This window comes from Toxorhynchites rutilus, chromosome 2 (assembly GCF_029784135.1).
Source record: "Toxorhynchites rutilus septentrionalis strain SRP chromosome 2, ASM2978413v1, whole genome shotgun sequence".
In the NCBI taxonomy this organism is placed as follows: domain Eukaryota; kingdom Metazoa; phylum Arthropoda; class Insecta; order Diptera; family Culicidae; genus Toxorhynchites; species Toxorhynchites rutilus.
The window spans coordinates 89,711,967-89,730,470 of record NC_073745.1 but is presented as its reverse complement, the minus strand read 5'-3'; the positions used below and the strand labels follow the sequence as shown (position 1 = coordinate 89,730,470).

The 18,504-nt window shown below is 36.2% G+C and overlaps 1 protein-coding gene across 6 annotated transcripts in view; it reads right to left on the bottom strand.

The window, feature by feature from the left end:
• LOC129771653 (insulin-like growth factor-binding protein complex acid labile subunit) overlaps positions 1-18,504 on the bottom strand; it is a 671,410-nt gene that overhangs the window by 50,354 nt on the left and 602,552 nt on the right. Inside the window, exon 5 of one of the 6 annotated variants that reach the window (XM_055775521.1) lies at positions 2,104-2,471. The exons of the other annotated variants lie outside the window; for them this stretch is intronic. The gene's annotated coding sequence lies outside the window, so the exon portion shown is untranslated. The remainder of the gene's footprint in view (positions 1-2,103; positions 2,472-18,504) is intronic. 6 annotated transcript variants of the gene reach the window in all.

The window sequence follows — 18,504 nt, the reverse complement described above, 5'->3', positions numbered from 1 at the left end:
TTTATCAAAGAGTTTAACGATGTAATTTTTCAAATATATCCAAAATCAACAGATAGCCTAACGGAAGTCTACGTCAAGTATGCGGTAAAAGTAAAAGATCCATTTTTATAATTTTTTTTAGTATCGTGGAGCATACAATCTTTTGTAAGAATTTATCATGAATCCAGATGTACAACATTCACCCAATACGAGGATGCATTCCATCATAAGATTTCCACAGCAGCACGCAAACACGAAGCCAGGTGAGTAATCAATATTGAGCCCGAGGTTCTATAAATCCATAGCTCTTATAATTGCGTTCGTAAAAATCCCAACGGTGTCGTTCAACTTGTACTGCTTTAAGGTTGCAATGAATCGGTCCATTGCGCGATTTCACCGGCTAGGTTAATTGCTCCTCGGAGAATTGCACGGTGCTTAAATAGTAACCATGTCGAGCGAATTCCACCTCGTTTTCAGAATAAAAATATGCGTCCCAACGCTTACGCCTGGCAACGAGTGGACAATTGAAGCAATTTGGCGAGAATTCGAAATCGTCACCAGTTAACAAATTACACACACTGGTGGTGGTGGCACAGGGATTAAAAAAACCAGCAATACCGTCCGTTAGCGGTGAACAATTAATTATTGAAAATTGTGAATTCTTTTCGTTGAACAGAAAAAAAGCACCCGATTTAAAGTCCCACTACTGCTGTTGTCAATGGAACTCTCATCAGGCGACAGACTGATTTCCATCCCATTATCATTATGAAACGATAATTACACGGCTGCATTTTTTTTCGCGCCATCTCCCATCGGTGAATAATTCCGAGGGAAAAGCGTAATAAATTATGGGAAACATTCAGTCGGAGAATGTTGCAATATTTATGTCGACAGCGTAATTTGGCGGGGGAATAGATTCTAACGAGATCCTGGGGGATATCCAAAAATACCATCTCTCGTTTTTCCTTCCAGCACTCATCAATCTTCGAATACTTTCACTGCTCCCAGTGTAAGTAGTAGTTTCGTACTTTCGCACGACGCCAGGATTTATGAGTCAATCGCAACTGGAAGAACACTTATTCCAGGGGAAAGATGGTGCCAACACAATAAGCTTGCTTTCCACAAACAGCCGAGAGTGAAAGCTCAAACTCTAAAAAAAATCTAAGAAACGGAATAATTGTTCGTTATCAATTACAGAAAAAAAACTCCCTGCGATCGTCTCTAGAATATTTTTCCGAGTGTTATTGAACAAGGGGTCGATAACCAGAATATGCTTGAATTCGACATTCAATTCGACATTCGACCGCCCCTCCCGTGATAGCAAAGGGAAAGAAAAACAGGCCGGGAAATTCCTGTAAGCGCAACGACAACTCCGCGCAACCTTAGCGCCAGAATCCCCGGAAAACTATCGTGCCTTTCTTCCCTTGAATGATTATACAATTCAACTTTTTGAAATATGTTTATTTTTTGTGCTGATTGTCGCTGTTCGTTTGCCTGCGCTTCTGGAGCAATTTTTTTCGCGTGCTTCTTGGTTTAGTTGTTTGGTGCTTCCCTGTTTTCCCATTGTAAGATCCCGACAATTGTCAGCTTCCCTTTTTTGTCATTGTTCTGAGATTCTTTATTACCTCTTCGGTGTCTATCTTGCAGAGACTTTCGAGAAGGCGTGATAAGCGAAGTGTCGAGCAGGAGGAGAGCGGGGAAGAGCTCGACGGAGAAAAAGTGAACCGAATTTCGGTTGACACTTTTACAGTTCTACATCTCTCACCCACTCTCGGCTGTCGCTGTTGAGTGGAGCTTAGTGGAGTGATACTTTGGAACTTCGTCTTGTTCGTACTCTTCGCCCCACCAAAAGGACTTCCCACAGAGCCTAGCGTAGCGTATTGCATACAAGTCCTAGGGAAGTGAAGGAGGAGCGAGACGCACAAATCCCTTGCCCGAGAATCCTTTGTTTAGCTGCTTGATATGAAATGTGATGTGATTGCGGTGATAATAAAATACTGTCAACGTCTTTTTCCGCCGAAGGCAGTGATTCGAAGTGTCATCAGCGAACGGCGTGGGTTTGGGGGGAGGGGGCAGGTTCGGAAAGGAAAACGTTGCTCGGAGAAAAGTTGTTCGCATTTTTACCTTGATTGGACTCACGACGAAAATCGGCGGGTAAGTGAGCGAGAAGAAAAATAAGCTCGTTAATCTTGGCAGGGTCTGTGAACCGATCTCTGTGTGTGAATGGCAAGAGGCAACGGCAGATTGGTTTGGAGCTGACGGCTGACATTCGTTTCGTTTCTTGTAGTGGCGCTGCGCAAACTGTCTGGTTTCCCTTTGGGCTCTAGTTTTCCTTCCTTCTGCCGACCTACACCGACACCGTGACAGGTAGCACCGGCGGAGCCAAAGTGACAGCGGTCGTGAAGAAACGTTTCATGAGGTTGATAATTTTTTTCCCCATTTCTGGCCGCAATTCTCCCGGTCCCTGATTGATGATGGTCGAGGATGCTCACCTGTAATGAGAGAAACAGATGGGAAAGTTATTGGCGTCGAGGGACGAGGTTTGAATGGAAAAAATTAAATCGGTTTTCTTGATTATGTTGTTGGATGTCTCATGTCTGACTGCGAATCTTGAATTGACCACATTGTTGCCACCATCTACGGGCTAGGGAACAAAATTCTCCACGCGACGAATCAAAATCGCAATCAATTCCATTTCGAAAATCTGGTGAAAATTATGTGGTAACGATTGTAAACTTCTTATCACCCCATGACAAGTGTCTTTCCTGTCCCCGAAAATTACATTCAAAGGCAATACTGACTTTTTTGAGGTATCAAGTTTACCTTCCTATTTCAATAACACCTGGCCAAAGTCTCACCCCCTTTCCGGAAAACTTTGCGGTGGCAGAAACCATTCCGAGAGATTTGTCATCCCATAAAATGCCGCTTGTTATCACGCCAGAATCAGGCCCCGACTGTCGGAATTGCCGTCATGCGCAATATTACCTGGAGCAGGTTTAGCGAGGGGGGCCGGAATCCTTTTTGCCGCGCTACCACCAGCCCGGTGTCGACGGTGTGGGAAATCTCGTAAAATTCGAAGTGGTGAAATATTTATGTTAATGCAAATCAGGAATTTCTATTTAGCCCACGGCAAACCGAACAACCGTCTGGGCTGATCCTGAAGCCCGCAGAGAGCGAACGGGTGGAGCCTACAGCGAAGATGTGGTAAATTCGAGCGGAGTATCATCCCTTACGAAACTGGTAATGGGGATTTGGAATTGCTCGGAAGTATGTGTTGAAGATCTGATGTTGTAACTCTACTCCACACGATGAGGAAAATAGATTGTGGTGCAAATTAAAATTGAACCAATTCATTTCCACGCTGAGTTAAGGCGTTATGTTCCTTTAACATTCGTTATGACCTTTTGACAAACATTTTAGTAGGTCTACACATAGTTTTAACAATTTCGAAATTCAAATTCCGTATACAGTTACTGCAATCTATTCTGTTTATATTACCTCTTCAATGTTTAATTTTTTTCTGAGGACTACATTTTTAAACAGGTAAGGTAAATGATTTTGGTTTGTCCAGTTGAAAATATGATCATTGTTTGCCCACTTTTTTGAATGCTCTTATTCAGCGCTTCTGTGTCAAATACGGTATTCGAATGTTTCAAAACACATAAATAAAATAGACTTTTTCATGATTTACAGTTTTTTTATAGTATATTTTTACGGAATCACATGCTTTAAAGAATTATAAAATACACCTTCTATTTGTGTCAATGCGCCCCTCATTTGAGCTAACTTTTAATCGATCACCAGATGATTATTCCGCACGTATTCAGACCTTTTCTGGATTATAACACTTACAAATATTGTAAACATCATTCTTGCACACCATTTGTATCAGATTTACATAGCTAAAAAAATAAATTAACGCATTTTGATGAACTCAATTCTGATCATGAGTTGTCCAATTCAATAATGTTGTTTTGTCCACATGATTCCTATGCCAACTGCTTGGGGCTGCAGTTTGTTTATTGTGTCCTTCGCGGATAGCAGAAATAAAGTTTCTCTGTGTTGAGTGTGTTTAGGTGAACACTTTTTAAATACCCAAGAAAATGCAATATTCGGAAGGAAGCCTAAATTATGAATGGATCAATATGATGACAATAAACTCAAGCAATGATAAATGTAACATCTACTTGTGAATTCGAATGTTATCACTCAAAAATGGTGATTTCTAAAACCGGATAAACCATGATAATTTATTGGGCAAACCATGATCATAATTCCTCTTTAAGGAAAATCTTTAAAAAACATAAAAATTTGAATAATTTTAACACCTTATGGTATTTTTAGCAACTAGAGACTTGGGGCTTTTTAACAAACCCAAACTCGTATCGATTATGTGTGATTGTAGCGTTGTAGCGTAAAAACAGCCCAAATCGGACAAACCAAGATCATTTACCCTATTTGTTTTCAATATTTAACAGCTGCTTTGAAAAATATCCATTCGTGTCTTTTTTTCTGAGCGCCAGGATGTCGTAATTTTTCCAGAAGCTGTCAGGAAGGGTCTCCGTGTAGCGTGCGTTTACCAAGCGAACGATCGTGGGTTCAATTCCAGGACCCTTCACTGATGGATAGGTCTTTTACAAGACTGTAGGCGAAGAAACTTCGTATTGTTAAGCCTCTATAATTCAGCAATTCCAAATGAAATCTTTTGGTTATGGGTTAGAGGAAATATGATAATATGAGTTTTCCAATTTTTTTTACTCAAGCGTAACTTTTGAAAAGGACGTATCGATTTGAGTAAGAGAAATTTTTGATAATTTATATCTCAAAAACTATGAGTCGTACCAAAATAGTGTCTCAGAAAGAGTTATAGAGTATTGATGATTGAAAATGAAATGAAATTTACAAAATAAAAATTCAATTTGCGATATCCAAAATACATATTTTTTAGTTTTTTTTTATTTTCTTGATACAAAATAGAAGTCATGCAGAAAATTTAAAATATGGGCCCAAGATGGTAAAACAATTTTGAAGAACTTTATGGAACATCGAATTTTTAGGAATTTTCGAAACTTCGAATTTTTGTATGTTAACAATCGTTTTTAGCCACAAATTATGAATCCTGATGTGATTTTAAACAAAAATGGTTCTTATTAATCTCCTTCTAAATCTAGCCATTCTCGAAATATTTAAAAAAATATTTCTAATTTATTATCTTTTTTATAGTAAATAATCCCTTTTAATATGTTTGTCATGTTATACCGTCATGTTCATGAAATTTTATGAATTTGGTTATAATTTCCAACAACTTTTCCAATTACATCATTATGGTTCATTTTTTGACTCAAGCGTAACTTTTGAATAGGTCGTATCGATTTGAGTAAGAGAAATTTTTGATAATTTATGTCTCAAAAAATATGAGTCGTACCGAAATAGTGTGTTAGAAAGAGTTATAGAGTATTGTTGGTTTAATTTGAAAAAAATATACACTGAGAAGAAAAATTAGTATTCTTTTTTTATTTACAAAATAAAATTTTAATTTGCGATATCAAAAAATATGTATTATTTTATATTTTTTTCAATTTTTTTCGTATAACATAGAAGTCATTTAGAAAATTTAAAAAATGGACCCAAGATGGTAAAACTATTTTTGACGAAATTTGTGGAACATCGAATTTTTTGGAATTTTCGAAACTTCGAATTTTTGTATGTTGGCAATCATTCTTAGCCACAAATTATGAATTCTGATGTGATTTAAAATAAAAAAGGTTATTTTCGATCTCCTTCTAAATGCAACCATTCTCGAGATATTTAAAAAAAAATCTAATTTATAATCTTTTTTGTAGTAAATAATCTTTTTTAATTTGTTTGTCGTGTTATACCGTCATGTTCATGAAATTTTATGAATTTTCTTATAATTTCCAACAATTTTTTTGATTGATTGAAGTTTGTATTAAGATAAAGAAGATTTTTTAGTTTCGCTACGTTTTGTATTAACCCACATGTCTTCGAATGTCTCGTAACGTAACTCCTAAACATATGTCTTTACCATAACGATGTATTTGGAATAGTTGTTGGAAATTATAAGCGAATTCATAAAATCTCATGAACATGATGGTATAACACGCGAACATATTTAAAGGGCCTATTTACTATTAAAAAGACAATAAATTACAAATATTTTTTTAAATATCTCGAGAATGGCTACATTTAGAAGGAGATTGATAATAGCCTTTTTTGTTTTGAATCACATCAGGATTCATAATTTGTGGCTAAAAATGATTGCTAACATGCAAAAATTCGATGTTTCGAAAATTCCTAAAAATTAGATGTTCCACAAAGTTCGTCAAAAATAGTTTTACCATCTTGGGCCCATTTTTTAAATTTTCTACATGACTTCTATTTTATATGAAAAAATTGGAAAAAATATAAAAAATACATATTTTTTGATATCGCAAATTAAAATTTTATTTTGTAAATAAAAAATAGAATACTAATTTTTCTTCTAAGTGTATGTTTTTTTCAAATTAAGCCAACAATACTCTAACTATTTTTAACACACTATTTCGGTACGACTCATATTTTTTGAGATATAAATTATCAAAGATTTCTCTTACTAAAATCGATACTACCTCTTCAAAAGTTACACTTGAGTCAAAAAATGAACCATAATGATGTATTCCGAAAAGTTGTTGGAAATTATAAGCAAATTCATAAAATTTCATGAACATGACGGTAAAACACGACAAACATATTAAAAGGAATTATTTACTATAAAAAAAACAATAAATTAGAAATATGTTTCAAAATATCTCGAGAATGGCTGCATTTAGAAGGAGATTGATAATAACCTTTTTTGTTTTAAATAACATCAGGATTCATAATTTGTAATTAAAAATGACTGCTAACATACAAAAACTCGAAGTTTCGAAAATTCCTCAAAATTCGATGTTCCACAAAGTTCGTCAAAAATAGTTTTAACATCTTGGGCCCATTTTTTGAATTTTCTACATGACTTCTATTTTATATGAAAAAATTAAAAAAAAGTATTTTGGATATTGAAAATTGAATTTTTATTTTGTAAATAAAAAAGAGTACTAATTTTTTTTCTCAGTGTACATTTTTTTCATATTCAACCATCAATACTCTATAACTCTTTCTAAGACACTATTTCGGTACGACTCATAGTTTTTGAGATAACAATTATCAAAGATTTCTCTTACTTAAATCGATACGCCCTTCTCAAAAGTTACGCTTGAGTAAAAAAATTCCCAATTGCTGTGTAAAACTCATATTTCCTCCAACCCAAACGGAATACACACTTTCATTGGAATCAAAAATACAAGTTTTTAAAATCTGCATTTTTAGGACGATTTCATTTGGAATTGATGAATTGAAAAAGTAACAAGTACCAAACGAACTGAACGTGTTCTGCCGATATGGTGAAGTGTGCAAACGATTATACAACAAACAACGAACATTTTATTCATTTTCCAGAGGACAAGACAAAGAACATAGGTTCACCGTCCACAAAGTTTTCAGAAAAGTGTGCCTTCGGAAAAAAATAATCGGATCCGAATTCGGGGAATACCGAGGATAATGTTATCTTTTCCGCGCAAAACTGGCAATCAGTTTGCCCGACTGTGTGACTTGGTGCGATGTTATGATGCAGGATCCCGTCATTTGCCACCCACAGATCAAGTCATACACGCTGAAAGCGCTTTTGTAAACGTATCAAAATCTCCAAATGTAAGGCATTATTGATTGTCTTGTCAGTTTTACTATTCACTTAATTTTTATGGTTTTTTGATTTTATTCGAAAATCCAGTTAGAGCCTTTAGGCGACAAAGTTGTAGTCTTCTTGATGTGTTTCTAGTCCAGTCATAGCAGCTAGACTCGTCGTTCAAGACTTTTAGTACAATATTGGCGAAAAAAACTGAACTTGAATATGGTAAAGTATCACCAAGATTATGCATTGAACGAACCAGTCGAGATAAAATGACTTTAGACTCATTGAATCATCTGATGCCCTTTGAATAATCTTCTTCTTCTTGGATGGCACTAACATTCCCAGTTACTTACGTCATCTCAATGTGAGTAACATTTGCGTCATTTTCATTAGTGGTACTTTGTTGAGCATTCTATGCCAAATAACACACCTTGAATGTATTCTGAGTGGCTAGCCCCAGAATACGCTTGACCAGAATGCAAAAATTCTTCGGTGAAGAATAGCCCGGTTTAATCGGGAATCGAACCCGAACTCCCGGCTTGATAATGTGTGACGCCAACCACTCGACCGAGTAATTTCCTAACACTTTACAATAGTAAAAACAAATAGTGAAAGAAACCTTTTAAGTTAAACGGTTTAATGTACTAAAAGCTAGCAAATAATTAGGCAAATAGCAGTTAGTAGTTATCTCATCCCTTCCTTCATTAATCTAGGGCAATGATGAGACTAAAGTAAAATCGTGGGCATATGATGAAACAACTCACTGTGGATAATGGAAATCCGATGTGTCCCACGATTTTACTTTAGTCTCATCATTGCCTTAGATCAATGAAGGAAGGGATGTGATAACTACTAACTATTACTTGCCTAATTATTTTCTAGCTTTTAGTACATTAAACCGTTTATCTTAAAAAGTTTTTTGTACTATTTTTATTTTCTAGTTTTTAGTACATTATCTGCATGATTGGTATACTTCTCTACAATAAATCCATTCAAACTTTTTTATTTTCATTTCTAACCTTATTTTTTTTCGAAATATTTTGATGATGTACTGTATTCTATTAGCCAAATCATTTCATGCGATACCGATATTGAAGGGATTACAAAAAAAATACATACACCTTTTGGAATTTATGTTGTTCATAATGGAGTGTGTTCTCCAAGTCAAGCCATTCAGCCATTTTTTACCGGCGGCCAAATTGGATTTTTCAAGATAATTGAATACACAGTATTACTATGACAGCAGAGAAAAGGTTTGTTCCAAATTTCAGATCAATAATTCAAAATGAACGGGGTCAATTTTTCATTAATGTAGGACAACCCTACAGACAGTCAAACATACATAGAAACAGGTCAAGTTGAATGAAACCGATTAAAAAAGTAATCGGCTATTTTGTTACAGCGGCCATCTTGGTTGTCTTTGTTTGTTTTGAGAAAATATGTAATCCGCCATTTTGTGATGGCAGCCCTCTTGGAATTTGCATTTTTTATAAATAACTGTGTTCTACTGGTCAAGCCCTTTCATTTGATACCCATATTGATGGGGTATTGAGCAAATATGTTATCCGCCATTTTGTGGTGGCGGCCATTTTGGATTTGCATTTTTCATAAATAACGGTGTTCTACTAATGAATCTCTTCCACTTGATACCCATATTGATGGGGTTTTGAGAAAATATGTAATCCGCCATTTTGGATTTGCATTTTCATTCAACTGTGTTCTACTAATCAATCACTTTCATTTGATACCCCTATTGATGGGGGCTTGAGAAAATATGTAGTCCGCCATTTTGTAGCGGCCGCCATGTTGGATTTTAAAAATCATGAAATACGCAGTTTTATAATGACTGCAGTGATAAAGGTGTGTTCCGAATTTCAGATCAATCGATCAACAAGAAGGGGTTCAAATTTCTATTAATGTGGTAAAGTGCTACATATAAACATGTTACAAACATACAAACCTTCAAACATACAAACATACAAACACACAAATTACAGGGCAAGCTAAATAAAACCGTTTAATAAAAATAGTTGAATTATGTATCTTTAAACTATTTATTTATTTCTCTTCTTTGTTGTCTGAAGTTTTGCAGAAACAGTTTATTCCAAGTCGCCCCAACATGTTTTTACAATTTGTAAAAAGATATGAAACAAACATGAGTTTTGAGCAATCATTCGTTATTTCTATGCAAACCTCTAAATATGTTCCAGATACCAATTTTTGTTAAAAATGTCCTTTTTTTATGACATGTTACAATTTCCAAGGTATTTCCATTATGTTTCTCTCGTAGAAAACCTCGTTCTTATTGGTAAAAACAGTAGAAGTCGGCCTTCACATGCTTCTGTTGCATCCAATTTTCCAAAGAAACGAATAGGTGTGAACATTAATTGGCGCTAAGTCCAGTTCATTTTTCTCACGGAGATTCGGCAGTAAGTCGGGTCTCTTACATGGGCCTCCCTCAGGGCTCATGTTTAATCCCCCTTTTGTACAACTTCTATGTAAGCGACATCGACAATTGTCTTACACAAAATTGCAGCCTAAGACAACTTGCAGATGACGGAGTGGTGTCTGTCGTAGGATCAAACGAATCCGACCTGCAAGAATCCTTACAAGATACTTTGAACAATTTTTCAACCTGGGCCATTGGGCTAGGGATCGAATTCTCCACGGAGAAAACAGAGATGGTGGTTTTTTCTAGGAAGCATAGACCAGCAAAACCAAAGCTTCAACTTTTGGGTAAACCGATCACTCATGCTATGTCATTCAAGTATCTTGGGGTCTGGTTCGACTCCAAATGTACTTGGGGGGCCCATATTAGGTATCTGAGTAAAAAATGCCAACAAAGAATAAACTTTCTCCGTACAATTTCCGGCACCTGGTGGGGAGCCCATCCCGAAAATCTTATTATGTTGTATCGAACAACTATTCTCTCAGTGATGGAGTATGGCAGTTTCTGTTTTCAATCAGCTGCCAAAACACACCTCATTAAACTCGAGCGAATTCAGTATCTTTGTCTCCGTATCGCGTTGGGATGTATGCCCTCAACGCAAACCATGAGTCTCGAGGTTTTGGCAGGCCTACTCCCACTAAAAGATCGCTTCAATTTATTATCTCTTCGGTTCTTCATCCGGTGTAAGGTCATGAACCCATTGGTGATCGGAAATTTTGAGCAGCTGATCGGGCTAAATTTTCATTCTGGATTCATGACTTCATATCATGAATTCATCTCCATGCAGGTTGATCCTTCTTCGTATATTCCCAACCGTGTTTGTTTTCCTGACTACATCAAATCCTCTGTACATTTTGATCTGTTCATGAAGGAGAAAATCCATGGAATTCCAGATTATCATCGATCGGGGATCGTTCCTACGATCTTCAATGCAAAATATGGGCGTATCAATTGTGATAATATGTACTTTACTGATGGGTCCTCTATGAATGAGTCCACAGGATTTGGAGTGTTCAACGAATTTTTTAGCACCTCCCACAGTCTTCAGAATCCTTGCTCAGTGTATATTGCTGAATTGGCAGCAATACACTGGGCGCTGGACAGCGTCGCCTCACGACCTGTTGAACACTATTACATTGTAACGGATAGTCTTAGCCCTGTCGAAGCTATCCGTTCAGTGAGGCCGGAAAAGCACTCGCCGTACTTCCTTGAGAGAATACGAGACATTTTGAGTGCTTTAACCAGACGCTGTTATGTCATTACCTTTGTCCCCTCACATTGCTCAATTCCGGGTAATGAGAGGGCTGACTCATTAGCAAAGGTAGGTGCATTTGAAGGCGATATTTATCAGCGTCAAATCGCCTTCAATGAATTTTATTCTTTAGTCCGTAAAAATACCATCGTTAACTGGCAACGTAAGTGGAACGAAGATGAATTGGGTCGGTGGCTTCACTCGATTATCCCTAAGGTTAGCCTCAAACCATGGTTCAAAAGTCTGGACTTGAGTCGGGACTTTATTCGCGCCTTCTCTCGACTCATGTCCAATCACTGTTCGTTAGACGCGCTACTCTTTCGTTTTAATCTTGCCGATGGCAATATCTGTGCTTGTGGCCAAGGTTACCACGACATCGAACACGTTGTTTGGTCGTGCGAGGTGTATCTTGTTGCCAGATCGAATTTAGAAAACTCTCTTCGGGCCAGAGGAAGACAGCCCAATGTGCCGGTGAGAGATGTGTTGGCTCGGTTAGACCTTGATTACATGTCCCAAATATACGTCTTCTTAAAAGTTATCGATCTTCGTGTGTGATTGTCCTTATATCCTTATATTTTCCTTTTCCTTTTCCTTCGCGAGAAATTAAATCCCTTCTTACTAACAATAGAATAAGGTGAAATGTAAATACATATTAGATATAAGATAGGCTTAAGAATTGAGTATGATGAATGTGAGTGCGAATATGAGTGTGAACATTGTCAACATATCCTTATATCCCTTCCTTTTCCTGAAAAAAATGTCACCCTTCTAAACTCGAGCAAACCGCGAGTAATCGGTTCTCTACTTCATTAACACTAGAATTAATGAAAAATGATTATATATACTTGTAACAATACAGATAGGAGTTTGGCTCCTTTAAATTTATGTAACTGAGCCTGTAAAAATAAACGATTTAATAAAAAAAAAAAAGTCCAGTCCAGGAGCTTCTGATGAGTCGTTTGTGGCCTGGCCTTGTCATGATGGAACACAGTTCCTGGTTTGTACTGTTCAAAGATGGCTGCGTCTGGGCAATTGCGGTGTAAAATTCGAATCAAGAATTCAGCCGTAGTGAGGCGGCTTTTTGTCCCTGCTTATCCTACCAAACACACAAAAAATACATCCTGACTAACAGTTTAGGCCGTTGGTGTCGGTTAACCGCGATAATCGAAACAGTGCAAATATGACGGTAACACTCGAAATCGTCAAATCATGGCATTATTTTACGAACAATTTCGACAATTGGTCGGATAGAGAGCTGTGCATCTTTGAAATCAAAATGACCGGAACGGAGTCAAAAAAAAAATCGCATATGATTGGCTGGTACCGAATAGTGACCAAAAACACTAATCACAATTTCAGCTGCCTGGTTAGCTACCTTTTGAAAGATAAATTGTGAAATTTATCTCATTGTATTTTTAAGCGAAATGTCACCTTTCTAACGGAATAAATGTGATGTTTATTCTATTAATACAGTAATATACCAGTAATATAATAATAGAAATTTCTTTTATCTAAACCTAATTCTCTTAGAAAACGTCTTATTGTAGCAAAGCTAGAACGAAATTCAGTTTTTTGAATTTTTTCATTACTCCCAGCTTTATAGAAAATAACTTCTTCTGATGTGGAATTTGTTGAGTTGAGTAAGAATTGTAGATAAAATATGAAAAAAAATGTAAGGGGTTGTATCTACGACACGACCGCATATTTTCGACGTAGAACTACGCTATTATATTATGTAATCCATTTGTTTACCACTTTGAATATTAATTTTGAAGCAATCCTAATTTCCCCTATTTTTTGTTCAGCAATCCTGCACATCAACGACTTCAAAATCGATGTACCTGTGGAAATCCGCTCTGCAAATATACATGCAAGTTAGGAATATTTTTGTTCCCACCGAGCTGTGTTTCCCTAACACAGACTTCTTATCCATGGAGCGTCGGGAAATTGGCATTGCAAATTCATGCAAATTGGGGGTATTTTTGTTCCGACTGGAATGTGTTTCCCTAATACAAACTTCAAATACATGGAGCGTCGGGAAATTGGCATTGGCATTCAGGTTTCAAGCAAATCCGCGGTTCGAGATGTACGTAGACTTGAGAAATGCAAACTTCAGAGGGAAATGTAAAATAAAATTATCGTTTGATTATTCTTTCGTTCACATATTTTGTCCTGGGCATCATACCAAACGTAAAAGGACTGTCATTTAATTTACTTGTAACGAAGAACATAATCTATCACAATGCATGAATTGACCTTACATATTGAATCTTTTTACTCACAAAGCAAATATATTGAATTCAATTGAATTCGGAAATTGTTTAATTCAATCAAGAATTTAATCAACACTAACATGTGATTGCTAAGCTAAGATAGTCCACCGTCAACCTTGCGGTTATATCATAGATATAACCCACCCCTTTTTTTTCTGAATATAATCAGAACAAAAAAAAGCTTCGAAATCGGCTCAGCAACGATACGATGAATACTATTTTGAGATCAAAAGATTTGATTTAACATCGTGGCGACAGCACGAAAATGTTAATAAATGATAGTATGCTATCTAGATTCAGAAAAAAAAAACTATGTTTGAGGATCATCAAACACACAAATGACTTAAAAATTTAAATTTAGTATTAGTAGTAAATGAATGAGTTTTATTTTTCATGCTAATAAATTAGTTTTTTTCTCTACAACGAATATTTTCGACGGTACAGATATTTGGTACAGATTTTTGGAAAAAAAAGTACAGATGAGAAAGTTTTTTAACCCCTCTGGTACAGATTCAAATAATGCAACACTGGTTGTGATCAATATATCGAATGTAACGATCAAAAATGTTATATTTAAATTCTTTTGACTGGCGATGGTTTTGCACTAAAATGATTGTGCTGTTTTTGTGAGTTACAGGGTGTTTTTAATGGATTCTATTTGGAAGAAGCTTGCGAAACTCGCACACATTATATTCGATTACGAGATGAACATGAACAAAAAATGCAAAATAATCCAACGGTCTAAATATCTTCGAACCGAATACAAAATCGATTTACTCAGCCCGAAACATTGGACACCGATTTAATATGTTTTTCTTTATTATAGAGACTTTCAGTCGTGCGCACCGATTTGATGTGAACACAAACAAGCAAGCCTACAAAGCTATCTTCCTCTTTTCATTCTCCTGTGGAAATTAGCAAAGTATTTATTAGGGTGGCAATGGATGTATGGAAAAAAATTCATCATCGAGTTCAAAGACCGACCATGTACATTTTGTTTATTGGCCCAAAAAAAAAAAGATCTGTGCGAAGTTTCAGCTCAAGGGGGTCTTCGTAGCCACTTGGTTACGCGTTCGCTTACTAAGCGATGGATCGTGAGATCAAACTCAGGGCCCTCAATTGACCATCTTTGTGTTGTTATAGAATAACTACGTCCACGCAACCATCATCAGCGATGGAGATCGATCCACGGTGGAACAAAGATCGATTCATTCATACAACTGCTCTGCTCAGCAAGAAACATCGGGCTGCTGTTCTATAAATAACCCAACAATGATCAATATCAACTGTCTCCGCTGTCCGGTCTGCTGAACAATGGAAGAACAGATAGAATACCCTTACGTCTAAATGGCTGCTACAGTGTCATTTAACATAATGTAATGTAACAGAAAAACCTAACGCCAAAATGGCTACTACTACTACTGTGTGATTTACAATTTATAGAAACATAAACATATGTACATGTATACGATAAAAACCCGGCTCTGTTACAGATAAAATACTATTGAGCATAATAAATAAATGAATGGGATAAAAAAAAAGCTTCAGCTCGATCGGACATGGTTTAGTGGTGCTTCAAAGCGCACAAAGTTTTGATTTTTTCATCCTGGAAAACCCAATTTTGTTTTCGATGCCAAATGACTTAAAAATGCATGAAAATGTGAGATCTGGTGTTATCCCGTCAGGACTTAGCCTGAGAGTCAATGAAGGTATGGGAAAAAAATTATTATCGAATTTAAAGAACCGACCATGTACATTTTGTTTATTGGCCCAAAAAAAAGATCTGTGCAAAATTTCAGCTCAATCGGACATGGTTTAGGGGTGCCTCAAGGCACTCAAAGTTTTGATTTTACGGACATTCAGGCTAAGTCCCAAAAAGTCGATTTTTGACAAAAAAAAATTTTTTTCGATATACCACCAGATCTCGACGTTTTATGCATTTTTAAGTCATCTGGCATCGAAAAAAAAGCGAATTTCCGATTCCAGTTCCTGTTCATTTTGTTAATATGTAAGAAATTTATTTATTCAATATTTTTCTATTCTAATTTCGTTAGTTACCTGAATTCCTTTGTATTTTTTTTTCGACTCATGTAAATGCTGCTTTTTGAGCCCAATATGATATTGGCCCAATACGAGTTGCATTCAGGGAATTGATTTTATGTTTAGATTTATTTTCAAAGGAGCGAAACACTTACCGAGTAATCACAGTAACCTGATAACGATGATGAGAACTGATGAAACACGAGAGAGATTCAAATATTGATGAAGGGGTAAATTCAACGTGCTCACGCTAAGCAAACGTCAAACACAAACGATAATGAGTGGATTTTGGCTTTTGGATTGTTTATTTTCCTACTATATAATAATTCAAATGTAATTCTCTAATGAAGTGATAGTGAAACCAAGGAATTACTCATTCCGCTGAAATTTTAACTTTTTTTTCAACAACGAAATCTACATTCTCGTTTAGTTTTATGCGCTCTATATTTTTGTATTTCTACAGATGTTTTAGTCTTTTAAAAACCAAGAATCTTGGTTGGAGAACAAACGTTTTTTGAGTCTCACATAGAATTTACAAAAAAAAAAAAACAATTACGTTAGAATATTAGTTCGGGCTTAAAGTTAATAACATTTTTCCAGTGTGCTGTTTTTGCATTACCTCGCCTATTCCATTGATCCTACAATATCCTATAACCCATCTCTCGAGATTCATTCATCACTGCGTTTAAAAAGTTTGCCTTGCAGTGTGTCATCTATTTTCGCATTTAATTGTTATTGTGACGTCCTGCTACACACGTTCTAATGTGAAAGAAAGCAAACGTTTGATTCGTAAGTGAACCGGTTAACGTCAAAATAAATTAATTTAAACTATTTGTATTTTTTTTTTACAAAAAATCCCAGTGAATGTGAAGTTCAGAAATGGGCTAATACTGTCAAAGATTATACCATTTTGCCTAATTATGAAAGTTCTCAAGATTTTTTGACGTAGGACTACGTCTTCCATTTCTGTATCGGGGTGTAAATTCAAAGTTTCGAAAACGAGAGAGTGACGCTGGACTGCAAGGTTCTGAACAAAATCTAGGCACCTGGAGAAACCGTCATAGCGAATACATGCAAGCTGTGGTTTCTTTTACTCGCTTGCATTAGTGTTTGGGAAACCATAGCGGACATATGCAAGGCGTGAGTACTTTTACTCGCATCAGTTTCTGTTTTGCCTTTTTTGCCTGGAACATTCTTGAAAAATTGTTTGCGTGTGAATGCCTCCGAGCGAAGGAATATTCGCACCCATTTACACATTCGAATTGGTGTTTCCGTGAAGCAATCCAATAGTAGGTATCAGTTTCTGTTCTGTTTTCGCATGGAACAGTCATGAAAAATTGCCACATCACGATAAAAACGTAATGTATTTTATCCAAGGTTATATAGACTTTATTTCGTTTTCACCGTGAAATGGCGCCCTCAGTTTCTATTCTCGTGGAGTGATCGTGAAAAATCTCGAGTTATTCTCACGAAAACAAAAATGAATCAAGTATCGAACATCTTCAGTTGCTTTCACAAGGTTACTCAAATTCCATCGGTTCGTTTCGGGACCACCAACAAGTTCGAAAGAGTTGAATTTTGTGTTAATAACAATTCCATACTTATACACACTAACACACTAACAAGAAAAACTTTCAGCAATCTTTCGAAATATGCATTCATTCATTCATTAAGAATTGATTCAGATGCAAGTTCAAAACAGTGATTACCGAGCCAACGGTAGTCCTACGTCTACCTTGCGGCTATATCATAGATATAACCCATTTATTGTTTTTTATGAAGAATGTCCAAAAAATCTATTTACTGCTCTTTTGAAAGATTTGTAACAGTTCTAATTTTTTTTTCAATTTTCAAGTTTGTGTCATAGAAACTCTTTAGGGTCTGCAAAATTTTGAGGGGAATAAGAAGGAAGAGAATTCCAGTGCTCTTTTAACAAATTATTTATTTCAAAAGATAATTTCCGATATGGCAATATATTGTTAGGAAGTGTCAAAAAAAAAAATAGTCCAGATCCATAAAAAATGTATGAGTCGAACGTCCAAATCTAACATTTCCGTGATGGAAAGGTTATCTTACGTCAAAAATAGTGGTTAGTGACTTCACGAGGAACCATCGAGAGATCCAAATATAGTTGCAGATAATTCATTTTTTTATCCCATATATTTATTTAAGGCTCATTAGCATTTTAGCTGTAACAGAGCCGAATTTTAATCGTGTACATGTCACATGGTTATCATATCTATAATTAGCACATTACACAGTTGCCATTCGCCAGTATTCCTTCTATACCATTACACATGGTACATTCACGGAGTAGCCATTTAGGCGTAAGAGTTATTCTTTCTGTTCTTCCATTATCCAGTTGGACCACCGGATAGCGGAGACAGTTGATTGATCATTGTTGAGTTATTTATAGAACAGTAGCCCGATGTGTCTGGCAGAGCAGAGCAGTTGTATGGATGAATCGATCTTATTTCGACCGTGGATCGATCTCCATCGCTGATGATTGTTGCGTGGACGTAGCTATTCTGTAACAACACAAAGATGGTCAATGAGGGCCCTGAGTTTTGAACTCACGATCGATCGCTTACTAAGCGAACGCGCAACCAATGTGGCTACGGAGACCCCCCAGATAATTCATTGAAACCACTCAAATATGGATGGATGCGTATCATTTGGTCGTTACTGTCATCTGATATATTCATCTTCTACCCATCCGCTCAATGGAAGTTGATAAACGCTCATCTTATTTCCTAACAAGAATAAGACAACTATTGAGTGTTTT